This window comes from Lathyrus oleraceus, chromosome 3 (assembly GCF_024323335.1).
Source record: "Lathyrus oleraceus cultivar Zhongwan6 chromosome 3, CAAS_Psat_ZW6_1.0, whole genome shotgun sequence".
Lineage (NCBI taxonomy): Eukaryota > Viridiplantae > Streptophyta > Magnoliopsida > Fabales > Fabaceae > Lathyrus > Lathyrus oleraceus.
This window is the reverse complement of record NC_066581.1, coordinates 222,965,542-222,980,464: the sequence shown is the minus strand read 5'-3', so window position 1 is coordinate 222,980,464 and position 14,923 is coordinate 222,965,542. Positions and strand designations below refer to the sequence as shown.

Below are 14,923 nucleotides of genomic sequence, written 5' to 3'. Positions count from 1 at the left end.
AAACCATGATATTAAGTTATTCCCCAAGAAGAAACATCCTCCTGATGTGCTTTTCCTATCATCAGCACTTCCAGCCCAGTCAGCATCACAATAACCAGTCAGCATAGGTCCAGATCCATGAGTATATAAGATCCCATAGTCACTAGTGCCATTGACATATTTCAGTATCCTCTTCACTTGGTTTATGTGACTGACTTTTGGTTCAGCTTAATATCTAGCACTAACACCTACAACAAATGCAATGTCAGGTCTGCTTGCTGTGAGATATAGCAGACTTCCTATCATGCTTCTGTATAGACTTTGATCTACACTAACACCATTTTCATCTTTGGAGACTTTCAGATGTGTAGGAGCAGGTGTCCTTTTATGACTTGCATTCTCCATGCCAAACTTCTTAACAATGTTTTTGGCATATTTGCTTTGAGATAGAAAGATAGAATCTTCCATCTGCTTGACTTGTAGCCCAAGAAAATAGGTCAGCTCTCCAACAAGGCTCGTCTCAAATTCAGACTGTATTTGTTTAACAAAATGTTCGACCATCTGATCTGACATCCCATCAAACACAATATCATCCACATATATTTGAGCCACCATGAGTTTTCCTCCTTCATTCTTAACAAATAGGGTCTTGTCAATACCTCCCTTCCTGTATCTATTGTTAGTGAGGAACACTGTGAGTCTATCATACCAAGCCCTAGGATCTTGTTTCAAACCATAGAGGGCTTTCCTCAACTTGTACACATGCTTTGGAAGATTTAGATCTGTGAATCCTTTAGGTTATTCAACATATACTTCCTCATTTAAATAGCCATTCAAAAAGGTACTTTTTACATCCATTTGGAACAGTTTGAACTTCAAAATATGTGTCACTCCAAGCAATAGTTAATGGACTCAAGGCGAGCTACAGGGGAAAATGTTTCATCAAAATCAACTCCTTCAACTTGAGTATATCCTTGTGCTACTAATCTTGCTTTATTTTTAGTAACCACCCCTTGTTCATCAGATTTATTCTTATACACCCACTTTGTTCCCATGACATTTATTCCTTCAGGTCTTGGAACCAGTTCCCATACTTCATTTCTCTTGAATTGACCTAACTCCTCCTGCATGGCATTGATCTAGAACTCATCAGTCAAGGCTTCCTTGACATTCCTAGGCTCAATCTTAGACACAAAACAACCATGTGAGATCACTTCCCTTGATCTAGTTGTGACCCCTTTATTTGGGTCTCCTATAATGAGATCTTTGGGATGATCCTTCTGAATTCTGATGGAGGGTCTCTTGTTAATTTTGTCAGCTTCATGTTCAGCTTGAGGAGGTTCACTGTCATTGTTGTTATTTGGGAAATAAGCTGGGGCATCATTTAGAGATGTCTCAACATCGTCTGTGACATCAGTCTGTTGATCATCAACCATAACATTGATAGATTCCATCATTACTTTTGTTCTGGAATTAAAGACTCTATATGCTCTGATGTTTGTTGAGTAGCCCATAAATATTCCTTCATCACTTTTGGGATCCATCTTCCTTCTTTGTTCACAATCAGTCAAGATATAACATTTACTACCAAACACATGGAAGTATTTGACTATAGGTCTTCTCCCTTTCCATACTTCATATAAGGTAGTAGGAGTCCCTTTCTTCAAGGTTACTCTGTTGTGAACATAGCAGGTTGTGTTCATAGCTTCAGCCCAGAAGTGGTAGGGCAATTTCTTGGCATGAATCATAGCTCTGGCTGATTCTTGGAGAGTTCTATTTTTCCTTTCTACCACACCATTTTGCTGGGGAGTAATGGGAGATGAGAACTCATGACTAATTCCTTCTAATGCATAGAATTCAGCAAATTTCCTATTTTCAAATTCCTTCCCATGATCACTTCTGATTTTGATAACTTGACTTTCTTTTTCTCTTTGAAGTCGTAGACAAAGATCTTTGAAGATTCCAAATACATCAGATTTTTCTCTTATAAAATTGACCCAGGTGTATCTGGAGAAGTCATCCACCACTACATAAGCATACTTCTTCCCACCAAGGCTTTCCACCTGCATGGGTCTCATCAAATCAATATGGAGGAGTTCCAGGACTCTGGAAGTGGTGTCATGTCTAAGATTCTGGTGTGACATCTTTGTCTGTTTTCCAATCTGACATTCCCCACAAACTCTTCCTTCATCAATCTTCAAGTTGGGAATTCCTCTAACAGCTTCAACGGATATAATCATATTCATTCCTTTAAGATGCAGATGGCCCAATCTTTGATGCCATATCTTCACTTCTTCTTCTTTGGCTAGAGTACACATTGATGATTAACCAGTTTCTTGAGAACTCCACATATAACAGTTTTCCTTAGACCTAACTCCTTTCATGGTCACTTCATTTTCTTTATTAGTAATCAGACATTCAGTTTTTGTGAAGTTAACAGTTAGACCTTGGTCACATAGTTGACTGATGCTTATTAGGTTTGCAATCAGTCCCTTAACAAGTAGGACATTGTCAAGATTAGGGACTCCAGGGTAGTTAAGCTTCCCAATTCCCTTGATTTCACCCTTTGCTCCATCACCAAAGGTTACATAGCTGGTGGCATGAGGATGAAGGCCAGTTAGCAGGTTTTTGTTTCCAGTCATGTGTCTGGAGCACCCACTGTCAAAATACCAGCCTTCTTTGGCTGAAACTCTGAAGGAAGTGTGAGCTATCAGGTTTGTAACACCAGTCCTAGGAACCCGTTGTTTTTTGTTGACAGGTCTGTGATGTTTGGGTCTAGGTTGATTATGAGAAGGACTAGGATAGCCATACAACTTATAGCAGAATGATTTTATATGGCCAAATTTTCCACAGTAATGACATCTCCATCTTTGAGGTTTCCCTTTATGTTGTCTTCCTTTATGATGTTGTGACATATGATGTGACATCTCTGGTTTGCTACCAGTGTGATTGCACTCAGGTTTGGATTTTGGTTTGCTACCAGTGTGATTGCACTCAGGTTTGGATTCATTGAACCCAATGCCAGACTTGTCTCCTGCCATTTGTCCAGTCTGGAGAATTTTATCTAAGGTGTCAGATCCATTGTTTAGCATCTTGACATACTTTGTCATCTCATCCAGTTTAGAATTCAAGAATACTGCTTCAGTCTTTAACTTAGAGATGGTTTCCAAATGTTCTGCCTTCTCATTCTTTAGTTGTGCTATCACTTTCTTCTGACTTTCAACTTGTTGACACACTTCTTCACTTCTATGACACAACTTTCTATAGGTAGTGGCTAACTCATCAAAGGTCACCTCATCATCAGAACCCCGTCTTCTAATCAAGGAAATCACAAGATTTGCAGACTCTTCTATTTCACTTTCATCAGGTCAAGTAGTAGCAAGACTCTTCTTCTGTTTATTGAGGTAGGTTCCACATTCATTTCTAATGTGTCCATACCCATCACATTCATCGCACTAAACTCCTTTTCCTTCTTTGGACTTTTCATCTGATCTTGTTCTTCTTCCAGAATTATTGGATTTACTGATTCAGATTAGATGTTCTTGACATTAGCCTTAGACCTTACATCCATCTTTTTCAAAAGTCTGTTGAACTGTCTTCCCAGTAATGCTATATCATTTACCAGATCTTCATCAATATCTTGACCACTTTCTTCCTCTTTCTCCTTGGTGTTTGACATGAAGGTTATGCTTTTAACTTTCTTTTCAGATCCATCACACATTCCCATCTCAAATGTTTGGAGGGATCCAATTAGCTCATCAACTCTCATATTGGAAATGTCTTGAGACTCTTCTATGGCTGTCACTTTCATGGAAAATCTCTTATGAAGTGACCTAGATTGATTTCCTTTCTTGTTGTTCCCATGCATTCCCTGTGGTTTCGGTTGTTCAATTGTGCAGTAACCAGTAATTGTTCATCCTTTCCCCAGCGGATTTTGTGGCCTTCTACCCAGTAACTGGTAGTCGTAAGTCCTATTTCTATGGTTTTCTACCCAGTAACCGATAGATGTAATCCCCTCTTTGTTGGTTATCTTTACCTAGTATCCGGTATTGATATTCCTTCGTTTTTGAGTATACCACCCAATAACCGGTGATATATCTCTTGGATAATTGCTTTTGTCAGGAAATGTATCCCTAGCGAGTCATCTTTCATTTACCCTTGTTTGGTAATGATTATTTCTCCTTCTAATTGGTCATCATTATATACCCAGTAACCGGTATCCCGATGTCCTTTCTTTTCGGTTGATTTATCCTTTATTAACCCAGTAACCGGTTGTGGATAATCTTCCATGCGAGTATGTTAGCTACGTTGTTACCCATATAACGGTGGTAGATAATATATCTCATGCACTATTCCGTCGAAGTCTTTTTCTTCCCCAGTCGAGTAAGATTCGTATTTCCTTGTGGAATCGAATGTCCATCCTGTAAGTCGAGTTTTCTTTTTCAGCCCTCCTTTCGGATGATGAGTGTCTTGGATATGTTCCCAATTCACGCCTGGTTGGTCACCTATTATATGCCCAGTAACTGGTATCCCTGGTGTTCCTTCCTTCTGCTCCCTATTATGACTTTTGTCCCCTGTGGAGTCAGATTTTCCTGAGCTGAGATGTGCCTTTTAGGTCCTCCTCAGATGTTTCAGATGATTGATATCTTTCACCCTTATATCGGTCTTAGATATTCTTTCTCCCTGAGCGTGTTGTTCTCTCACCCAGTAACCGGTGTTTTGATAACATGTCTCTTTTTGAGTTTATTACCCAATAACTGGTAATATCTCGTTGTTTCTTCCTCAGCTGAGTCCTTTGTGGACATCCCCGTCTGAGTCCGGATTTTTATCCGATGTATCCTTTGTGGATAGTTTTGCTGTATTGGCATATTCCTCAATACATGCATCTTTACGTCAGCTCGAGTCTTTCCATCGATTTATTTTCGTGGGATCCCTTCGTGTCTCCCAGCAAGTTTTCAAGTTGTGACCTGCTCACGCATTTTTACCTTATTTCCCCCAGAGTCTCTGTCTCCCTAGTGAGTGTGTTACTCCTATGTGTCGCTCCCCGGATTTCTCGTATCCAAGTACAAACGCGAAAAGAGTGGCGCGGAAAAAGAGTAGAGTCGCCAGCTATGTACTTTTATACCAAGAGGAGGGAAAGGTAGTACTGCATAACCAAGAGGGAACGGATAAAACAAAGTCTCGAACCAAAAAAAAACTGAGTAAGGGGGCCGGTTACGTGAAGGGAAGGTTATCGCACCCCTTCACGTCTGTGGTACTCCACAAGATCCACGTTTGCTATTTATGTCTAAAGTATGTGTATAAAAAGTCCTATATGCGATGCGAAAGAGAGAAAATCAAAGTAGGGAAAAGAAAGAGTTATTGCTCGCACAGGCCCTACCCTGCTACATACGTATCTCAAGAAGGATTGAGAATCAGAGCATCGTAGCTTGGCTAACCTATTTGTTTGTGTTTTTAGATGAACGACGTTACTGCGCAATCTACCGGATGCTCGACCTTTGGAGACTTACTCGCCTGTAGTAGAAGAAGTTAACGTGTTCTTGGGAGAAGAAAAATCAATGAGTTTGTTTGTGTTTTAGGAATGCTCATGCAAAAAGGAAGTCCTAGACGAAGGAATCGTGCTACCTTAATTGACATGCAAACGAGAGACTATACGAAGCCTAGCAATCCTATGGGGAGACGATCACACCATACAAAAACAAACATGCATAAAATAAACACGCCAACAAGGGGGCTCAAACATACGTGGGTAGGGCTTTAGTCAAGAGGGGTCATATCAACCTCGACAAACAAGCCATGGAAAGGTAATCAGATGGGCTCTTAACCACTGACATTGAACGTCAGGGTGAGCAGATCAAGCGGTTAATGAGGATAAGACCTCATAGCTCTTAACCCTGGACAGGGTGAGCTCATGACAAAAAGTGGAGATTCAGGAAGGTGGAACCCTCTCCACTGACTGACCGGACAAAAGATCTTGGGCTTTTCTTCTGAAGCATCGACACGTAGTGTGATCTTAAAGAACGACGCACTGAATAATGGGGGATTGGCTACTAATCCCTTTTATCCGTCAATTGTCTTTTCATGGAGGTCTTCAACACTAGTGCCTCTTCTTGGAGGTCTTTAGGCACAAAAGTAAACACACAAAAAACATTGCCTCCTATCGAGGTCTTCCAGCTAAGAAAGTGGTAAAATGCTAGAAAGAATGTAAAAGGGATCAAGAGCTACCACACGGATAAAGATCCGAAGTAACAGCAACTAAAGAAATAAGAAACTCGGAGATCTCTCAGGCTAGCACCATCAAAGAAAACAAGTCAGCAAAGCAATCAGAATAAATCTCCAAATGGTATCCCACAAATAAAGTGGAATGCCAAGCAAGCCGTCTTTTCAAGAGTCATGCGAGCCCTCACAAAAACTCAACAAACAGGTTAGAGAAACAAGATGGGGTGCAATCAAGAGTTGCACCAAATAAGAGAATCACATGAATCATGCCATTAAAGTTCACAAAAAGCTCACAAAAAGCAACCAAGGGTAGGAGGCCTAAACCTCTTGTCAAACAAATGCATTAAAAGGGTATCAAAACTCAAAGTCAGGGGGCAAGGATCCACACATCAAGACATGACATACCTACTGATTGGAGATATCGATTGAAATTGAATTGCACCGTTGGCTTTGCAGAACAATCTTAGGGTTTATATAAGAGGGAATTGGTTCTTTGCAGATGAGTTCCCTTCAGTTTCTGGAGGTTGCTCTGAATTAGTTAGAATCTCTCTCTAGGGTTTTGTTCCAAGGAAACTTCAGAGTGTTTGCAGCTTTCACCAATTCTCCTTCTTTCTTTTTTTCCCTGAAATTTCAGAATTTATAACTTGATTTTCGTGGCTTTGTGGGCTCAAATGAGAGAGGTCCAAGTCCAAGATTTTTCTGTTATATTTTTTTATTTTTTATTTTTTTTTCATTCGTTTTTTTTTTCATTTTTTTTTCGTTTTTTTTTCATTTTTTTTTCAAAACACGTGGGCTTCGCCTAGCGAGCATGACAGTTCAGGAAATTCCTCTGAGCGCAGGTGATTCTGGTGGCTTTTCTTAGGACTCGCTAGGCGATCCATTCTGCTCGCCTAGCGAGCATGACAACTCATGAACAAACTTTTGCTCCTTTTAATGATGAATAGACCCTATTTGAACATGTTGGAATTAACTCAAGTCATTCCCTGGCCATTTCACCTTCAGTTGACCAACAGTTGACTAGAGGTCGAACCCCAATTCAGATGAACTTTGCTGAAATGCAATATGAAATGTTAAATGACCTAAAAATGAATGCATGAATGAGGAGGGCAAATCTGAGGTGCTACACTATGGATTTTTCAGTTTCTCCTGATTTCATTTCCTTTATGGAAATTATTCACCATGAAGATTTTATTTTTGCATGCATAGATATGCATCATGAGGTCTCTTAGGGACCAAAATTCGTCTCTTTGTTATTATTTAAGCTCATTCTATCTCGTTGAGACGAAGATTTTAACCTTCATATCTTCGGCTAGAACGACCTTAAATAGGGGCATCTGTAAGACCCTAATTTTGGCCCTAAGATCCCTCATAGCATCATGTTATTGCACAAGTGCATTGCCTCAAGGATCATAGCATGTTTGGCTCCTTAACCCTAGGGTTGGGACTTGTTTGAGTGTTTTGATACCACCAAGCATGCTTGTATTGTATATTATTGCTTTTCTTATTTGATTACTAACCAAAAGCACAAAAATATGTCACTAACTCTTTTTTTTTTTAAGCTCAAGTGATCATGTGCTCCAATGCTCATAGGAGGCTCTTAAGCCCAATGAAATGGCTAGATGAAGATGAGAAAAAGCATGACAATGGTCCATAAAGTTCCTAATCATCATATATGTCTCCCAAGTATCTCAATTTTCCAATTTGATCAAGATAACCCAAAGGGCTTGAAGATTGTTTCCCAAGGAAGCCCTAATTTCACTGTGCTTTGAATGTGCCTTGCCCATGAAGCAATCTCAACCTCTGATCAAATTTAATCAAGGTAAGTTCTTTCATTCATTATTTTATGCATATATGAGCCTATTTTAGTCCCCTCAATCATTTATTCATCAAGATTGGAAGTTTGGCCTTGAAAAGTTGACCAGTCAAGTAATCTGACTAAGCTGAGGATCAATGAGATATAATTTTTGATGTATTTGTCAAATGAAGATGACCCCAAGAGAAAACATGTCCCTAGGAACCATATGAACAACTTTAATGTTCATAAAAAATCCATTTGACGCTTGGAAAGTCATCATTCATTTCAAAACATTATAGGTCATTTTGACCGAAACCCTAATTTTAGGTCAACTTACCAAGGGCATACTTCCTTAATTTTTATTATTTTGAGGTTAGACCAAATGCATTGGAACTATTGAGATGTCTACTTAAAATGTTATGTTGGAAAAAATTTCATAATCCTAAAATAAATACATGTGATAATGCAAAACATTATAGGTCATCTTGGACCTAATTCATTGAATTTGAAAAAGTACCCAACTTCAAATGCCCATAACCTTGTCATATAAAATCCAAATGATGCAAAATTTGAGTCTAGATTGACCATCTTGAAAAGAACTAAAACTTTGATGTTGGAGATTTTTTCATTTGAAGCTTTCATCATGAAAACATAGGGGTTTGATTAAGCTTGCTTTTGGTGAAACTTTTCAAATTGATTTGAACATGTTTTGTACTTGGATTTTCCCAGCTAGTTTTCATCAATTTTCACATGCCAAATTATTTTTCTCCCAACATGACTTTTGTTCCTTATTTCAAGGAATTTCCAACCATTACTCACAATAGTCCATGGGGTTTACCATTGGTGAGTTTTGAATTCATTTCCATTTATGTGCATTTTGGTATTTTATGATGAAACTTGAATATGCAAGTTGTTTCCCTCCAAAGTGCACGTCCAAATGACTTTCATGTGATATCAGCAAGTTGCTTCAGCCATCATTGGGCCTTCCACAGACCTACACAGGCCCATGCAATTCAAATTCCATTTGCCATGCACATGAGCAAAGCATGATCAGCTGATGCATTCAGTTATAAATAGAGGTTTCCTCTCATTCATTTGCTAACCTTTTGGAGATTCCAAGTGCTGCAGAAGTGAAACCATAGCCATCACTAAAGGAATGAATCACTTTTCTTCAATTTTTCGAGCTTGAAATTCAGCATCATTAGCTGAGTTTTAAAGCCAAATTCCTTAGCCTATCACTTCCATTACATTCATAGAGCAAAGAGGAGCAAGGATCTTGGAGAATTCGTGGCCAGAAGTTCATCAATTCAGAGGTATAATCTCAAACTTTTTGGATCTAAAACTCTTAATTCAATGTAGCATTCTTGCGTTTCTGTGGTTTTCTGAAGTCCTCACACTTGAGGCAAGCTGTTGATGCTTTCAATTCTTCATTTCATGAGCAATCCGTGTGGACACCATGATTTTATCCTTCACATTTCTCTCAATATAGGAAGAGTGAGGGAGATCCATTGGTACAATGATGATCTCCATCACAAGAGCTTTATTTCCATGGCCTTGTTTTTCATTTTGGTTAAGATTTATTTTCTGCAACTGGTGGCCGAAATTTGTTGCTTTGCCAGAGAAGATGGTAGTTTCCACCACCACCCCTACGTGTGCACGCTAGGGCCCTTGGATCTCCATGCCACGATCTAATCTCGTTCGTTCATTTTAATTACTTATTTTAATTCTTGACGTGTCGCGTTTGACTTGGATATATCGTGCGCCATCAGATCTGAACCGTGCTAAGTGTCACGTCAATTAATGAATGTGGATCAGATGGCTATGGCTTTTTCGCTTATTTTCATTTTCCATTTATTTTGTGTTAATTGATTTCATTTTCAATAATTCATTAAAAACTCATTTAAAGTCAGAAAAATATGAGACCAATTCCAAAAAAAATCTTGAAAAATCTAGTTTCATATTATGATTTTTAATTATTTTTATGACTTCATTTGATATTTTTTATGAATTACTTAGTTTTTAATGGTTTTAATTCATTTTAAAATACCTTCTGACTTTTAAAAAATATAAAAATATTTTCATAGCATCTATGGATCATGATAAGTCAATGAAAAATAGTCTCAACAATTTCTTATTTGTTTTGAGATTACTTGAGATTTTAATTCAGATTATGCTATTTTTGGTTGTTTTTAATTACTTTCTGATTTCAAAAATTTGTGAGAAAATTAGTCAAAGTTGGTTGACTATGTTGAACCTATGAGAATTTAATTGGACTTGTTTAAGTTGCTTTGAATTTAATTTGAGGTTCAACCTTATTTATTTATTTTTTATTTGTATTTTATTTTAATTCAAAAAATGCCAAAAAATATCATTGACTCTTTGACTTGTTATCTTCATTTCTCTTCTGTTTGGTGTTGATTGAGGTTGAATTGATTCAACTTTGATCAAATTCATTGAATCTTGTGGTTTGAAAGTCCTTATGGATCATCACTTAGAAAGATGAATGAATTTGATCAAGGATGAGTTATCCCTTGGTCAATTGGGATTGTTTGTTGACTTCTTTCCCCTCCCCTTCATCTTCATCCCTTTCTTTCCATCAATGGCCAATGAGTTAAAGTCTTGAGGTTGGTCTTGACAAATGAGAAGTTTAACCTTCTTTGATCCAAACCAAACTCAACTTGATCCATGATCAAGTGAGTTATTTTGTGTTAAAGATAGGTTACTTCTTGGTCAAGCAAATAACCAAAAGTCAATACAAGACCCTTCCCCTTTTGTTTGGCATGGCAAGTTTATGGAGCTTGGCTTACTAGTCATGATCTCTAACTTGTGTTCTTTGCCTATATTCTTATTGACCGACCTCAGATAGGTGTGACTACTACATTAGTCCACTTACGATTGCTTAACATAGCGCTACATTGTCTTATGGAAAGCTAATATAACCTTACTAACTACTAACTTTAATTTGAGCTTTTAATTTCTTGCCATTTACTTTTAATGTCATTTATTTCTTGCTCATTATTCATATTGATTTTCATCTTTGCTCACTTGAGTACATATTTTATGTTTATGTCATTTTTCTTTTGCTCATTTGAGCCCATTATTGTTGTCGCTACGCGAAAAATACAGAGTCGCCATCGGTTTTTATTTATTCCAAAGGAAAGGGAAAATATCGAGAAAACCCCAAAGTATGGTCATCGCAACCACGAACAGGTTCGGAAGTCGGTTATGCAAGGGGAAGGTATTAGCACCCCTCACATCCATGGTACTCCATGGGAACCATCTAGGATGTTTGCGCTTACGTGTGTATTGTTTATCGAATGCTTGCTTGCCTAAGGTTTGTGGAGATGGAGGTAGATTTCAAATTAGTGTGCTCGCCAAGGAATGGATCCTCGTGCCTACGTATGCCCACTTGTTGAAGTGAGAAATCAGAGCTTTCGTAGTTCGTGGTTTTGAAATTGTTTAGTTTGTTTTGTTGATTTTATTACCTTGAAGAAGGGTTTTCGATTGGTGTCGCCCTAAGGCTCAAACAAAAGGTTTGAATGAGTTGGATTGTTTTTAGGTTTCGAGAAAAGTGTTTATTGATTTCGGATTGCACTAAAGACTATGGATAAAGGTGAATACCTCAAACGGTCAAGCCAAACGTCTTGTGTTCGAAGCATTCAGAATGAGTGTAGGAAAGCTCCGATCTCATCCCTTCTTTATCGCTTAAGGCTCGTCACGTACAATCCTAATCGCCATTTATTGTATTTTCGGATTTGATTTGGAAAACACCGTTTGACGTTGGATCAAGGGTTTGTTTATTTGTTTTGATTTGGAAAAGGCCGCTTGACGTCAGATCAAGGGTTTGATTATTGGCTGCGAAATGGTGAACGTTCCTAATGCCTAAGGAGTATCGAATCAAGCAATAAAAGAAAACGAGTAAATGCGTACATGAGAAAGGGGAGGGGGTACATGTAAAGTACAAGGGATTGCAAGAAATAAAAGATCTCATTGTCAGGTAGCCCAAGAGAAAGCCATGTGTGTGCAATTGTGTCATAAACTAGAAAACAAGCAAAATATTACAATTTGTCTTGAATTTTGAAAGCTCCTTTCCATGTTTGGGTTGAATGATTGTCCAAGGCCTCTTGCATAGGATCCTAATGAGTCTCTAAGTCCATTGTCCAATGTCCATTACATGCTAAGGAATTATCTTATTTTTTATTTATTTTTTAAGTCTTTGCCTTTTTATGTTCATTTTAAAGTGAGATGAATGTGTACAATATGATAAAAGCAAATAAAGTAAATGACGAAAATTAGATGTTAGAAGCGGAAATTAAAAATTAGATGTTAGATGCGGAATAATAGAAGTTAGATGTTAATGTGAAAATTAAAGGTTAGAAGAAAAAATTAAAGAATTAAAAGTTAGGTGTTAAATGTTAGATGTTAGATTAAAGTAGCATGATATTCAAGAAAATAATTTATCAAAATGAAATTCTAAGCAATTAAAACAATCTCTAAAATAGTATCAAAAATCAACATCTAAAATACTATCACAGTTAAATTCTAGAATATCAACAAAAATTCAACATTAATTCAAAAATTAAAATCAAATAGAATTCTAATGTTATATCAAACCAGATTCTAAAATTAAGATGTAATTCCAACACTACTCTAGAGTTAAAATCAAATAGAGTTCTAATATTGAAAACAATTATCACATGAACTTCTAAACAATTAGTAAACTATCAAAATAAAATCGAATAGAATTCCAAAGTTCACAACAATTATTATATCCTAATTAACATTCTAAACAAAATTATTCTAATTAAATTACTAACTATCCTAATGACTAGCACAACCTAATGTAATTATTAACTATCCCAAATGCCAGGGGGGTATGTCCGAAACTTGAGGGAGTGCGGTCCAGTAAACCGCGTGGGCTTAAAGAAGCTCATAAGCCCAACCTGTTATCGTCAAGGTTAACCACAACACGCAGGAGAAAAAAGAGCAAACGGAAGAGCACATCACCGACGCTCTCTCCATCATCAGAGCGAAATGAAATGCGATCCCGTCGCCGCCTCCATTTCGTAACTGAAAACGCAAGATCACCTAACAGAACGCTAACACACACTCGATCCAACGATTACACCACGCGGTCAACACAAATCTGGCTTGATGATGAACGGATCTTCAAGCTTCGCGATCCAGAAGGCAGCTTCCGTCACCGGCAGCAGCGATCCATTCCAACAACTAATCCGCGCTCCTCAACCAACCTGAAACAAAGATAATCGGCCAAATAGGAGCAACCGCGAGCGGTAAAAGCAAGATCGAAGGTTTCGTCGGCGGCTTCACTTTGAAATTCCGGTAACCTCCTCGAATTGGAACTGCAAGATCTGACACGGTGGCTTTCCGACGATAACCGGTATCTAACTCTTTCTTCTTTCCTTCTACAACTATCTTGATTCCTCTTTTCTTCGCGTTGTTGCTCGTTCTTGCTTCTTCTCTTTTCCTTTGTTTCTGTTACCGTGGTGATGGAGGTTGGGGAGGGTTGAAGATGGTGCCACGGCGGTGTTCGTTGTGATGTAGTGGAAGATTGGGATTGTGAAGTTGTGAGAGTTTGGAGGCGGTTGTTGGATTGGAAGAGAGGTGGAGTGGATTGAAGTATTGAATAGAGGAAGAAGAAGAAGAATTGAGGTTGAAGAAAGAAGAGGATGAATCGAAGAGGCTTTGAGAGAGGTGAAGATTGGTTTTTATAGATTGATGAGAGTGAGATTAGAAGGAATTAGGAAGTTGTTTTTTGAAAAAATTCTGTTATTGGATTTGTTATTATTCTGTGAAATTATGCAGGTGTGGAATTGGCTTTTGCTGGCTCGCGTTTAGCTGCGGTTTGCCGGCTTAATTGTAACTGTAGCTTATTTGGTGCTTGGAAGTAGCTTGGCTTGTAGTTGGAATTGCATCGCGTTTTGGCTTGGCGTGTTGTAGCAGGTGTTGTGCGTTTGGAATGCTGTGTTTGGCTGCGTTTCAAGTTGTGCTCATGGCTTGGCGCTGGCTTTGGTGAAGCTTACGCGTATCCGTTGTTTTGGAGCTTTGGATGCATCTTTTGAAGCTTACGCTCAGGCTTTTCACTTGCAGAACTATTATTCTCACTTGCTTTTTCCTCCATTGCATTACTTATTATTATTATTTATTTTTATGGACAAACTACATGCATATGGTTTTGGATCATGTTATGGAATTATTTGGAAAATGGTTTATTGGTTGTTAAGGGGATATGGAAATTGTTTATGAATAAAAATGGTTTATGAATTATTATCAAATGAATTTGGATATGTAAATGAAAATTGGGTAATTGGTTTTGGACATGGATAATTGAATATGGATTTAAAAATGGATATTGGTTAAAACAAAAAATGGATTAAAAAGAGTTAAATGGTTTATGGATATTATATATTGGATATGGAGATTGGATTGGATTTGTGAATATGTGGATTTAAACAAAAATGGTCTAATGGAAACATGAAATTGGATATTAAAAATGAGATTGAGAAATTGGTTTTAAAAATGGATTAATTGGGATGTGATTTCGGATAATATGGATTAAATTGGATAAAATGGAAATTGATGGAGTTGATTTTGTTAGACAAAATGGATATGAACTTGGTACATGGCTAATGGATACTTGAATCAACAAAAAAAGGTGAATGGGCTTTATTGCAAATGAACAAGTTTGGCCCGATTTGATATGAAATGAAATTCCGAAATTAAGTTGAAACTTCTAAAATCAATTTGACATGAAATGATGAAATGATTCCTAAAATCAAAGTTATTTTCAAAGATCAAATCTAACTTCAAAATCAATTCGAACTTCAAACGTTAATTTGAAATTGAAATCAATACGAAGTCATAATCAATCAGAATCATTATTAACATGATGCCAAGAGGATGCCTGCT

General features: G+C 37.6%; 1 long non-coding RNA gene across 1 annotated transcript; it reads left to right on the top strand.

Annotated features, from left to right (window-relative positions):
- Positions 1–12,741: 12,741 nt before the first annotated feature.
- Positions 12,742–14,289, top strand: LOC127126428 (uncharacterized). The gene is made up of 2 exons (XR_007804983.1): positions 12,742–13,394; positions 13,820–14,289. It is a non-coding gene; the product is annotated as an uncharacterized LOC127126428 (long non-coding RNA).
- The last annotated feature ends 634 nt before the right edge of the window (positions 14,290–14,923 follow it).